Genomic DNA, 12,206 nt, shown 5'->3' with positions numbered 1-12,206 from the left:
ATCCTGGTGTCTGGGCGGACCCTCAGGAACGGCAGGCTGGAATGGCAGGGATGAGCACAAATCCCGGGTGGCAGACGAGATGTATCCAAATGGGGAACCCCCCAGAGGTCTGGGCAGGCAGGGCGAGCAGGACTACAACGTAGTGAAGGCATGAGGCAACAGCGGGCCAGGGCGGCCACAGCCCGGCTCCAAGCGGGGCGGGGAAGGTGGGCTTTGGGATCCCGGGGCTTCTCCAGCAGAAGGAAAAGCAGCCGAAGAAAGCAGCCTCCCTCTCTGTCCAAACGAGACAGACTCCCCACACACCCAGGTGAAACAAAGGAGTAGCCAGCTCTTTTGTTTTTCTTAACTACCCAGCCATTTGTCCCCCTAGCAACATGTATGGGTAAAATTCCTTTAACATAAAAAAAACCCCAGCAGAGCTCCTAAAACCCCAACAGCATGGAAGGCTGATCTCTTACAGGACTCTGAAAAGTCTAACAAGAATTTCACTGAACCTCAGTTCCAAGCAAATTTAAAAAAAAAGTTGGAAATAGTTCTTCTTTTCTATTTTTCCATCCTTTTACTTTCCATTTTATGAAGTCCTTCCTACTCTTAAACAGCCTTGCTTTAGAGTATTTGCAATAATTTCAGACCAGATGGAGTCACTCACTGATAGGCAATACTGTATAACAATTGTCCAGTAATTAATAAACACTTGGCATTTCATAATTTGATATAAAAATCATCATACACTAATGTATTGCAAGTATGAGTCCAACAGGTAATTCCGGATGACTGCTATAGCTTGGCATCAGCTCATGTTCTTCATGTACGTATGGTACAGCATTTTCATTTTAAGAAAGAGCTCTAGCAAAACTTTACAACCAAAGTACACAGAAAAAAAATCACTAGGTCTCTTCCCCACATTGGGCTTTTCTGTGTCAGTAGAGAGTGTAGATCTTCTGACAGAAACATTGTACCTTTCTGGTGGAAACCTTGTCATCACATCCAGAGCGATGAAAATTTTTCTGTGCAACAGCAGTAGGCTGAAGTTTTACTGTATTTAAAATAAATCAGGATTTCTGGCCCATGGCCTTGTAAGAAAAGCCTCCTAAGGAGTATTATGACTTGGGTACAAAGCTTTTCAGCTACATTGCGTGGAACGTACAAATGTGGGGTTTTTTTCAATGTATGTATTGGTGAGATCTTGATATTATAGCAGAAACTGTTTTGAAGAAGCAGTAAGAAATCTGTTCACCTAACTATAATGTGACTCTCACAATTTTCATATGATACAATTTCATAGGCTATTTTGTAATCAACACATGATCCCTCAGGAGCCTAGAAGTAGGAGCAGAGCATAATTACAAAGGTTGTCAGCACATTTCTGCAAATAAAGTGGCCAAAGTTTCCTTCCTTTAGTTCCAGTTTAACTCAGGAGCATAACTAAGGGAGTTCCTGAGATACAGGGGAGTTTCAAATGCTTCTGATCACAGTTTCCCCAGTATGGCGCAATGCAGCAGTAGTGGGTTTAATCTCAGGTGTGATCTTTTCAAAATGATTTTGCATCAAGTTAAATCAGAGCTCAGGACAAGTACTCAGAGAAGCTGAACTTCTGATTCATCCACAGGTGCAAACTATTCCCACCAACCTAGGGTAACTGTTTTTTCTTATGATCTAACAGTATTTATCAGTGCAGCAAAGTATCTAAGAATCTTTCAGACATGAAGGAGAATAATATCTAAAACTATGCTTGCAATTTGCCATGACAGGTTTTTGCATGTTTCAGGTATGTTGGTGTATGCTAACTGGATATAGTTAACTATACAGTTAATGAAAAAAATGCCTATATGGGCATGCAGATGCAGGGTCTAATTGCACAAATCGCCAGATGTGCTCTGACAGTACATGGCAGATTTGGTTTAGGGCATCAGGACATGGGCTTTCCCCTTTCAGAGGGATTCTGCACAAGTGTCCCTTCCATTCCCCACAACAGGAGCTGTGAAGAACGAGTGTCCAGCCTGCATCTAATACACAATTTTGCTGTTGAAATACCACTAGCCCTTTGCAATATTTCATGGTGATTCTTAAAACGTCATCTCCTCAACTTAAGTAGTTTAATCTAAAAATGTTTGATGTTGGTTTGAAAACCAAAACAAACCAGCACGCCTCTCCCTCCCCAACACCTCTAGCCTTAAGAGGACCTATTGAGAAAATCCTATGAACATAATCCAAGTGCTTCCAAAGACTGAGAGGCTAAATGAGAGCTCAAGCTGCATAACTTTGTCTCCTAAAAGCACCCCTTGCCCAGCTGCTGCAGGAGCCCTCCCCATGACACTGGGGAGTAGGCAGCAAAGCACCCTGGAGCTGCGCAGCAAAACTCCTGCTGCAGAGCAAATCCTTCACTTACCCTGTAACTCTGTGGGCAGGAGCACCCATTCCAGCAGCTCCCTGTGTGCTGCCACCTCAGCTCCCTGAGACACAAAAGGTTCAAATGTTTTTTCATGTCTTGTTTAAAGCCCTGGAAGAGCCTTTTTGAATAAGCCTAGTTTCAGTGTATTCTGCAAGCTCAGTCTGCTCTGCAGACTTCATATTCCAGCTTTTTCCTAGCCTACAGGCAAATTAGAAATACATGCACATTCTAGGAGACTAGAAACCTCAGAGGGACATCTGAAGGGAACTGGAATGGTTTCACAGTTAAGTCACACCAAGGGATCTTACCTTTATTCAAATAACCTTTACATAAGTGATCATTTGTACTGCTTGTGCGATGTCAAAGCAGTTGAGACAATCAGCAAAATGTCAATTCTCCTGCTTTCAACAGACTTTGCTACAGACCCCAACAGAATCCTCTGGCCCTCTGGGAATAGAGTTGTCATGCTGGAAGAGCCAGAAGTGAAGGTGGGGTAGTTAATATCCCCAGCAAGGCGCCTACATTGATCTCCAGTCTACTCCTGTTCATATTTCTCTCATTGGGATTAGATGCAGAGCAGGCTCCCCAAAGACCACTTAGCAGGCAGGCTGTGATTTGAACCACTTCAGGGCTTCTCGATCGGGTTGTTACCAGACACTAACAGCCAACATTTCTCAAGCTGCTCTGCCCTTTTGCTTAAGGTTGCTTTGTGCCTGCTAACCAAACTGATATCTCAATCATGGCAGATTAATGTCACTCTGCTGTACCCTGAGAAAAAAGGGAGGAAAAAAACCAGTGTGTTTCTTTTTTCATAAAGGCTGCCATGCCAGGAGGGACCATGATGAATTTTCACTATCCACTTGCCCATCTGCCCTGCACCCTCTCCATCAGGTTTTGTAATTAATTCCTCCTCAGCAAGGGCGACTATCCTGAGCAGTAAAAGACTCTGGGTAATACAGTTATAAAAACTATCAAGCCTGTAAATGGGGCAGTAAGTGATAAATAATTTACTTTTATCAGAATTCCTGAATCTTATTACAGGTTCAGCAATTGTATGTCCTTCTAGTCCACAACCATGCCAAAAAAGGGAAATAATTTCAATAGTCTTGTGGTTAAATATATTGAATTGCTGTACAAGTATTGAACTTACCACTCTTTTACCTTCTGTCCTTTTAGAGTTGCCAAGGTCGCTATTATGGTGGGGCCTGCAAAATGCAAAATAGAAACCACTTCAATTTGATTTGTTGGTGAAGATTTTGTCATAAATAAATGACAAACTGTCCCTGGAGGACAAGTATATCCTCATCCTCTTTTCAATCCCATTGTAAGGTTTATTATATCTTATATGATCAGAGATACATTAAACTGCTCTGATTGTCTCCTTTTTCCCTCCCCACTATTAGTGTCTGTGTATATAAAAATATGTATGGTCACAAAAGAAACCAAGGGAAAGTAGGGAGGCCTCCACTAGCCCTGCAGTCTGGTTCAGAAGTGACAGCTGAAACACCCACTATGACAAGCTAAGCAGAAAAAAACTTTACTGACACCTCATAACTGCCAAAAGACCCAGGGATGGATTGCACTCAAACTCCCATTCTTGGTTTTCATAACCAAATGTGGCAACAGCAACAAAGAAACCTCTCTCATCTCTTCTCTTCTTCAAAAAGCTGGAAAAGATTTTTTTTTACATGTTGATTTTCATCTTGATTCCAGGAAAGAAACAGCTTGAGAAAGCACATGCCTCCTATGAAATAACCAAAATTCCAAACTGCTTCTCACTGTCTGTTCTTTTCCTGGCCTTCTGATCTATGCTAATTGCTAAACTTTGAGTATGTACTTGAAATTTTCTGTGGGCAATGTGACTCTCTTCAAATAAAAATAGATGCCAGAATTTTTTTCTAACTGAAATACATGCAAGAGAATGACATTTAATGTAAGTGTTTAATCATTATTAATTGCTTTGGTATTCATTGAAATCATGATGAGTTCATTTGAATGTATAGCACCATTTAAGAATAATCTGAACAAGTAAATATGCCAGATCAGTGTAAAAAAGCATAGTGAAGGCTTCTAGGAATGTTATTTAATCCACAGATGTGTATGTTGGAGATAGTTAGAAATTCTTATTAATTGCATGAGATACCTTCAAGAAATAACCCCACCTATTTCATGGAATAAAGAATTTTGTTGAAAATCTGAAGTTTAAAACATTTTAAAAGCAAAATCATTATAATAATTAAGTTTAGAGTTTGAAATTATTTTTTTCCTAACAAGTTTTGTGATAAAGCTATGTTTTGTATTTTCTTTAAAGTAATTTCTTTAAAATATAATGTTTTGTATTTTCTTTAAAATTTTCTTTAAAAATGCCCAGCTCTAGCCCAGGCAGACAAAAGTCATCAGCCAAAGTACACATGACCTGTCAGGGAATATAGCATCCCAAAGACTTGCCAAAAAGGTCTCTACGGAGCTCTTTCTTGTGAGTTCAGGGAAAACTGTTTGGAATCCTGCCACCTTAGGGACACAGAGACTCCAGAGCCCAATTTTCAGTTGACACCCTTTCTCCATTAAAATAACTCTTAACCTCTCAACACAGAGACCTTGTGTAAATGTATCCACTTTTTCCTTCTCAAAAAATCCCCAAGCTCTGTTAAGACTTTCAACCTCTTTAAAACATCAGAAATATAATCACAAGAACTGGCAGATGTAGCAAGCCAAGCAGTTATAGCCACACAGGGCAATATTCAGACATCTATTCACACGTGCACGCACACAGATGCCATACAATTTCATTTCAGAAGAAAACAAATTTAAAATTTTATTATTTCTTCCTCTTATCTAGTAACTACGCTGTTTCTTCCAGTTTCCTACTCATTAAACACACCATTTTCCAAGTCTCAGTTATGAATCCCTTAGCTGAACAGGGTCAAACTTTTCAATATTAGACACCAACGTTTCTCATTGAGCCAGTTGTTGGCATTGCAATTTTACTGAAGTTTTACTGCTGACAATGGGCACCGAACAGAAAAGAGAAACAGAGCCTAGATAAAGGGAAGGAAGCCAGTTTTTCTACTGGAAAAATCTATCTTGATGATTGGGAAGAACAATTGGTTTTCTTTTTAAAGTTATGTTTCTGAGCAGAGCGGCATTTTATAAACTGCGTAACTACAGCTGTAGGAATTTAAGGCAATGGATGCTAAGAAATCATGAGTTAAAAGTAAATTTTTCTGGAAGACAATAAATCTATTTACATGACAATTTCTATTCTCATCTCAGAAGGTGAGTGCACAGCTGAAGATATGCAGTGGTGAACATTTTGATATCTATCCCTACATTTTACCAGTGCTACCCATCCTGTCAATTCTCCTGCACTCCAAATACAATAGCATAGTAATGCATTTCTCTCTCATGTTTGTAATTTTATCTTAGCTCTCGTGCTCTATAGTTACAGTTGGGAAAGTTTAAATGGAAAGATTCATCTGGCCTTTTACATATAAAAGTTGCCATTTCATCTTAATGCAACAAAAGAATACTTAATGATACTTAATCATATATGAAGACTATTTTGAACCAGGTAGGAAGATTCAAATAACAAATTTTATATATTCTTTAAAAAAATATGGAGATGTTTCACTCTGCTGGCTTAGAACAGCTGAAGGAAGAAAAACAATGACATTTTGAAGTAAGAAGAAGAAATCTGGCTTATTTGTAGAAGCAAGACAAAAGGCAATGAGAGATGTGAATTCTCTTTCTCAAATTAAAGAAAATATTTGTAAATATATGCTTTAAACTCTCTACTTTTATATTTGTTGATGGAATACCTGATAGAATTGGAGTCCTGTTACTATCCTCAAAAAGATCAACATTGGAGATGGTGGGAATTTTTCTGGTAAAATAGATTTCTGTCACAAATATGTCAACTGCTCAAAGCCAAAAGTTTGTGCAAAATATGGATGTGCTTGCTTCCATAAAGATGAGCTCCTCTCTGCTGGGGGGGAAGCTGGAGGGAAAAAAAGTATATTCAGAGATAATATTTTCATCCCAACCTTTTCCTCTTAGATCACTGGCCAAAATACTGTATTTTCAGTCATTCTGAGGTAAGCATGACCAGAAACAGAATAACAAGGGCAGGATAGGTTGGGCTCCCCTTATTTTGTATGGTGTGACTTCCACTTTTAAACCTGAGACAGAGAAAAGCTTCCCCTTTCATGACCCCATTCACATAACATTTATGTCTGTCCTGAATGAGACCCAGTCTATTTGATTTTCTCATTTTCCCAGTTCGAAAGCAGGTGAGTATGCTTGGGTTAATCCCCATGTGGAAAAGGCAATCAAGAAAACTTTTCCAAGGAGGCTGAAAAACATTTTCTATTTGAACTTTATTAATATTACTAGTGGCTGAAGAGCACTTTCCGAGTCTTAAAAAAGTGTTAAAAGAAAATGTCCTTTCATGGCTAAGTGAAATAAAAAGCTTGACAGCAAGATAGCTCTCTTCACAATTAAAAACATCAGCAAAGCTGTAGCTAAGTATGTTTCAAATTCAGTTCTAGCAAATGTTAATCTGCCAACTGTATGAAGCCACCTCTAATAGCCAATGGCTTGCTAGTGAACTGCATACAAGTTCTGGCACATTGATGCACATACATAATGAAAACAAGGCATTTTAAGGTATTTAATTCAATTTTTTCAAGTCACCACTGAAATTTAATTCTCTTTTACAACTGACAGTGGTAATACCAGCAGTCATATGATATTCACAGACATTAACAATGTGAACAGTTATTACTGTGGGCACTGCCAAAAGTAGAATTGTAAACCAACAAACATATCTGAAGGCTTTCCTGGGAAGATGACTGAGGGTAAAAAAGATAACAGTGTGAAAATTATAGGGAACAGTATGTTTGCTGCTCCCTGGATGGCACGTGGTCAGCATACCCAACCTTCCACACACAACACAACCTAAGAGGGATTAAATGGAGAGTGGAGAGAAGCGAGACACCCAGAGCAGCCAGGCTTTGTCAAAACCCATGCAGAGGAGGGAACTCAGTGGTACTTTCTAGCTGATAAACTGTGCAGCAGCTGAAAACCAAGGGAGATTAAGGAAGATGTTCTGCTGTTGAATCAGCAACCATGGCAAAATCACTCTCCTTGATGTGTGTCCCCATCCCAAGGTTATCTCAGGTACAGAAAGACAGAACAACTAGCTCACTGTTCACATGGACCCTAGTGTTCCAGACTCCTGATGTAGTATCTAGCACTAGATACATTGCTGTCTTGCAGAGATGTTAAAAGCTCTCAGTAGAGAGTACTAGAGAAGTGTAGAGTGTTGTCATTGAAGCAGAGCAACCAAAAACAATGAATGGACTCCAAGACTGTGGACCTTACGGAGCAGAGAATTTTGTCTCAACATTAAACCATCACAATCAAAAGTCTGGATTGAATCACTGTGGATCGTGTATAAACACATCCTTTGATTTAAAAGTGGATACTTTGCTCTTCCCTTAATAAAATATTCAAGGAATGAATTACTCTCACTTGTTAAACAACAGAGTATTATTTCTAATCTGAGTTTGTCTAGTTCAAGGTCACTATTTTTACCTTTTCAGATGGACAACCAGCTACCGCTACTTAATGTATAAGGATCATATGTTTTAATCTTACCCGTAATAAAAAATATTTGAAAAACTAAGGGCTTAAGCATGGCTCTCCTGTTTTCCTTCAACCTTCCCTGTAACTCTCCTCAGAGCTGTTTTGTGTTTTTTAACACCCTTTGTGAAGAGACAAGATGGGAAGGAATGGTCAAATAATACTTGAGTCAGTGTCACTATAGATTTGAGATAATTCCATCTGCCTACTTCTCTTTGATAATGGCAGATGTAAGCATGCAGGGATTACACTGTGGTCTCGCATAGAGCATCAGATTGGGGTCCTGGCTTCTTTTGATTGTTTTCTGTGATTCCTATGTCATCTTCAGAACTACTGAATTACACCCTCACCTTATCAATACTTTCTCTGAGTCTAGATACAGGGTCTTCATATAGGGATGAACTTAAAAAATATGTTCTTGAGGTAAGCATAGCATACACAATTTATCCACTGGGAATTTTGTACCTATCTGTAAATTTTAGCATGATGATTCAAAAACAGTTAGCAAGACAATTGAACAGCAACAACCTGAGAACAGATATCTTCTTTCTGCCAGATAATTATTTTCCCATTTTGTGAGATTAAGTATCCAAGTTCTAGGTAATACAGGCAACATCAATCTTGCCTTCTCCATTTATTTTCCAAGTTTAAAAGTGAGTTTCTAAGAAACCACTATGAGAAGTGGTCAGTTGTGAATGTTGATATTTTTATTTGTGAAAAGTAAAGAATTTTTCTCTTAAAAAAAAATCAAAATTTTATGAAGAAAAGCATTACTCTGGAAAACTCAATCTCTAAAACCCATCTTCTGTGATGAATCTAGTAAATACAGGGTACTCAGTTGCTTTTTTTAAATGTAACTATGGAATATTCATCTGTTTTTGGAAATGTTCAGCCTATTCAGGGACTACAGCTATTGAAAAAAATCTTAATATCAGCAAACAAGTGTATTTCATAACTTTGACTATAACTTTGTAATACAGCCATTATAAAGTCTGTGTGTCTTTGGCCTAAATAGACTCACGTTAATGCATACACAGGACTATTTCAGCATGCAATTACCACTATTTATTTAATATGTTGTCATTAAAGGCTGCACTTCGAAGCATGATGAATAAGGCTTCAAAAATATAAACCAATTTTGTATGATGCATATTGCAAGTAAGATTATTTTCTGGAGATTTCTTGCTTTAAACAAGGTTTTCCCCTTTCCCTCTCCCTTCCCTCTCCCTTCCCTCTCCCTTCCCTCTCCCTTCCCTCTCCCTTCCCTCTCCCTTCCCTCTCCCTTCCCTCTCCCTTCCCTCTCCCTTCCCTCTCCCTTCCCTCTCCCTTCCCTCTCCCTTCCCTCTCCCTTCCCTCTCCCTTCCCTCTCCCTTCCCTCTCCCTTCCCTCTCCCTTCCCTCTCCCTTCCCTCTCCCTTCCCTCTCCCTTCCCTCTCCTTCCCTTCCCTTCCCTTCCCTTCCCTTCCCTTCCCTTCCCTTCCCTTCCCTTCCCTTCCCTTCTCTTCCCTTTGCATTTCCTTCCCCTTCCCCTTCCCCTTCCGCTATAAAATATGTAAATTCATTTAAAAACAAGAGATTTAGACAAGGTAAATATTGTGTTCAGTGTACTATGGGGGCAAAAACTATACTTTTGGTATAAGGTACCCAGGAAATCCTCTTTGTCAGCATCCACTGATTCTCAGACATCTGAAATGCAGACATTTTATACAAAGAAATAGAAAATGAGAATATTCTGACAGGATGAGGAAACAGCCTTGTCTTGAAAATCCACATTAAAATGAGCTGGATTGCACCCAAAATGCTAATTTGTTTTCAGGAGAGGAAGTTTCTTGATATATTTAATATTTTATCTACTATTATTAAACTGTGTCTATATTTTTACATCACAAATGAGACCATTTGCTTGTATTTGTTCCCCCAGTTACACAAACCATCTCTGCTTCATTACTCTGCCATTAAAAGACGCTAGGGGCATAGGTTTAATCTAAATGAAGCACCTTTCTTACAGTGAGACGCCAGATTGATTTACATGCTCTTGTAACACATGCCTCATGGCAAAATACAGACAGCTCAAATCTGAAACCTGAGAGCTCTTTAACAGTGCACAGCAATACTGAACTATACTCCAACCCTTGAAGATAAGAACATTTTATCCAAATCCATTAGCAGGGGTTTGGACAGCATAACACATACCTGCCACATTGTATAGCACACGCTTACACACTCAGAGCTGTAGGACTCCCAGCAGCCTAGATCAAAGGTCTCATCTCTCAGATAGCTACAGAAAACCAAACTCCCCTGAACATACTGAACTGCACAAATTACTTTTTGCTGCTTTAATGCAGATCCGGTATATTCTGTAGGTTTGCATCAATCTGGTTTCCTAGTGAAGGAAGGCACATTCCTGGGTGCTTCAGTGCACCAAGATTCAATGCTAACATACTGATGGCCTGAGAAAAATGAACGTTTTCCTGATGCAACGACTCACATACTGAAGGACTACATAGCTGAGCTCTGACCTCTGCTTTGCCTTGCCCCCTTCCTGGTCTTGACACATGGTTTCCCTGGCTCACAAGCCAGCTGGTAGAGGAGTTACCACTGCTTTCACTAACACTTCTGTGCAAAAAAAAATTCACTGTAAGCCTCACCTGGTTCTTACTGGGTCAACTAAGTATAGGAGTAAATTGTATCACTAGACTGGGAATCTAACTCTCAAATCTTGGGAAAAACCTATTGTGAATCTACTGATAATGTCATGTCATAATTCCTTCCTGGATGTTTCACCAAAACTGTAGTTCTAAAAATCTTCTGTTGCTCCTCTTCAAGCCCTATGCATATGTAAAAAAAACCCCAAGACCTTGAAACAATAAAACCCCTGAAGTTTTAATTAAGGAACAAAATTTGGGTGCTTTCAACTGCACTGAAACACATTTTTCTTTCTGTATCTGCAAAATCAATTGCAGGTGCATTAGGGAGTATTTGTACTGCTGACTCTTTGACTGACATCTTCAAATAAATTGTTCATGGTCCAAGTACTCAGGTGTAAAGTTTACACAATTGAATTCTAAGTGGATGAGGGAAGCAAAGCTTGACACCTGCTGTATCATGGTTACAAAAATGAACTTCTTTGAACTTGAAGTCCTGCCTGCACTAGAACGACATGTTCCTATCAGTCGAGATGCTAGATCCTAAGTCACTCAAACACGCATGGAAGTACCCTGTACCCTCAGATATCTGCGTGTTTTGATACATAAAACAGAAGCTGTGTCCTGGATTTACCTGGCTTTATAAAGTGTTACAGGAGGACCTGATCAGCACCCAACAACTTTCAATATTAAGCAAAAGACAATATTAGCAGGGAGCTTTTAGTTAAATAAATATAATGCACATTGAGAATGTGAGATCAATAGAGTGCTTAGGTAAACACTTAAATTAAGACAGGTAGCCATTGTCTTCTTCAAGGTCCCATTCAACTGCTTTTTTTAACTCATTCCTACATAGCCATCAACAGCGCTTTTAATCAAACTTTGCAAAACACTTTCCAATAGCAAGTGACAGACCTGGCAAACTTGTGTGAGGAAAAGCCAATGACTTGTTATGAAGAAAGTCATGGCAGACAGGAGAAAATCTATGATTTCAGCATTGAATGCCACAGAGCACTGCAGTGCTCCTTCTGAGGCAGTGTGAGCAGGACAAGCAAAGACCCAGCCTGCACGAGTCTGAACTACCTTCTCTTTCCATTGGCTGGTTGACTAAATGTCACATTACTGGGGCAGCAAACACTGAGTTCTTACTGCTGCTCCATGGAATGTCCCCTGAGGAAAAAAAGGGGGGGAAATATCCAGGGCTGTTAATTTGGCATCTTTCATGAACACAAAACTCACACAAAAAAAATTAAGAAGGGAAAAGTAACCAAGCCAGTTTCAGCAAAATGACTGCAAAGTTGTACTGAGTTGTGATAAACCACTAAAAGTGTGGAGTGACTCTATTTTCAAAGCAATTGAAAAGTTACTGTTCAAATGCAGCACTAAGCATAACTAATTTGTTCTGGTAGTGACTTCAGGCTGCCAAATGCATTTTAAAAAGAACCCCACTTAAAATGCATCCTTAGAGCAAAATGTACCAATGTTATCTAATTGAACAGTGAAAGGAGGGGCCCACTGCCTTTCTTT

General features: G+C 39.4%; 1 long non-coding RNA gene across 1 annotated transcript in view; it reads right to left on the bottom strand.

The window, feature by feature from the left end:
- Nucleotides 1-379: 379 nt before the first annotated feature.
- Nucleotides 380-12,206, bottom strand: part of LOC108445436 — a 17,773-nt gene continuing 5,946 nt past the window's right edge. Inside the window, exons 2-3 of the long non-coding RNA XR_001860284.1 lie at nt 3,543-3,597; nt 380-2,453 (exon numbers count right to left, since the gene is read on the bottom strand). This is a non-coding gene — a long non-coding RNA (uncharacterized LOC108445436). The remainder of the gene's footprint in view (nt 2,454-3,542; nt 3,598-12,206) is intronic.

This window comes from Corvus brachyrhynchos, unplaced genomic scaffold (assembly GCF_000691975.1).
Source record: "Corvus brachyrhynchos isolate BGI_N302 unplaced genomic scaffold, ASM69197v1 scaffold142, whole genome shotgun sequence".
In the NCBI taxonomy this organism is placed as follows: Eukaryota; Metazoa; Chordata; class Aves; order Passeriformes; family Corvidae; genus Corvus; species Corvus brachyrhynchos.
The sequence above is the reverse complement of the archived record's forward strand: the minus strand, read 5'-3'. Positions and strand labels throughout refer to the sequence as shown.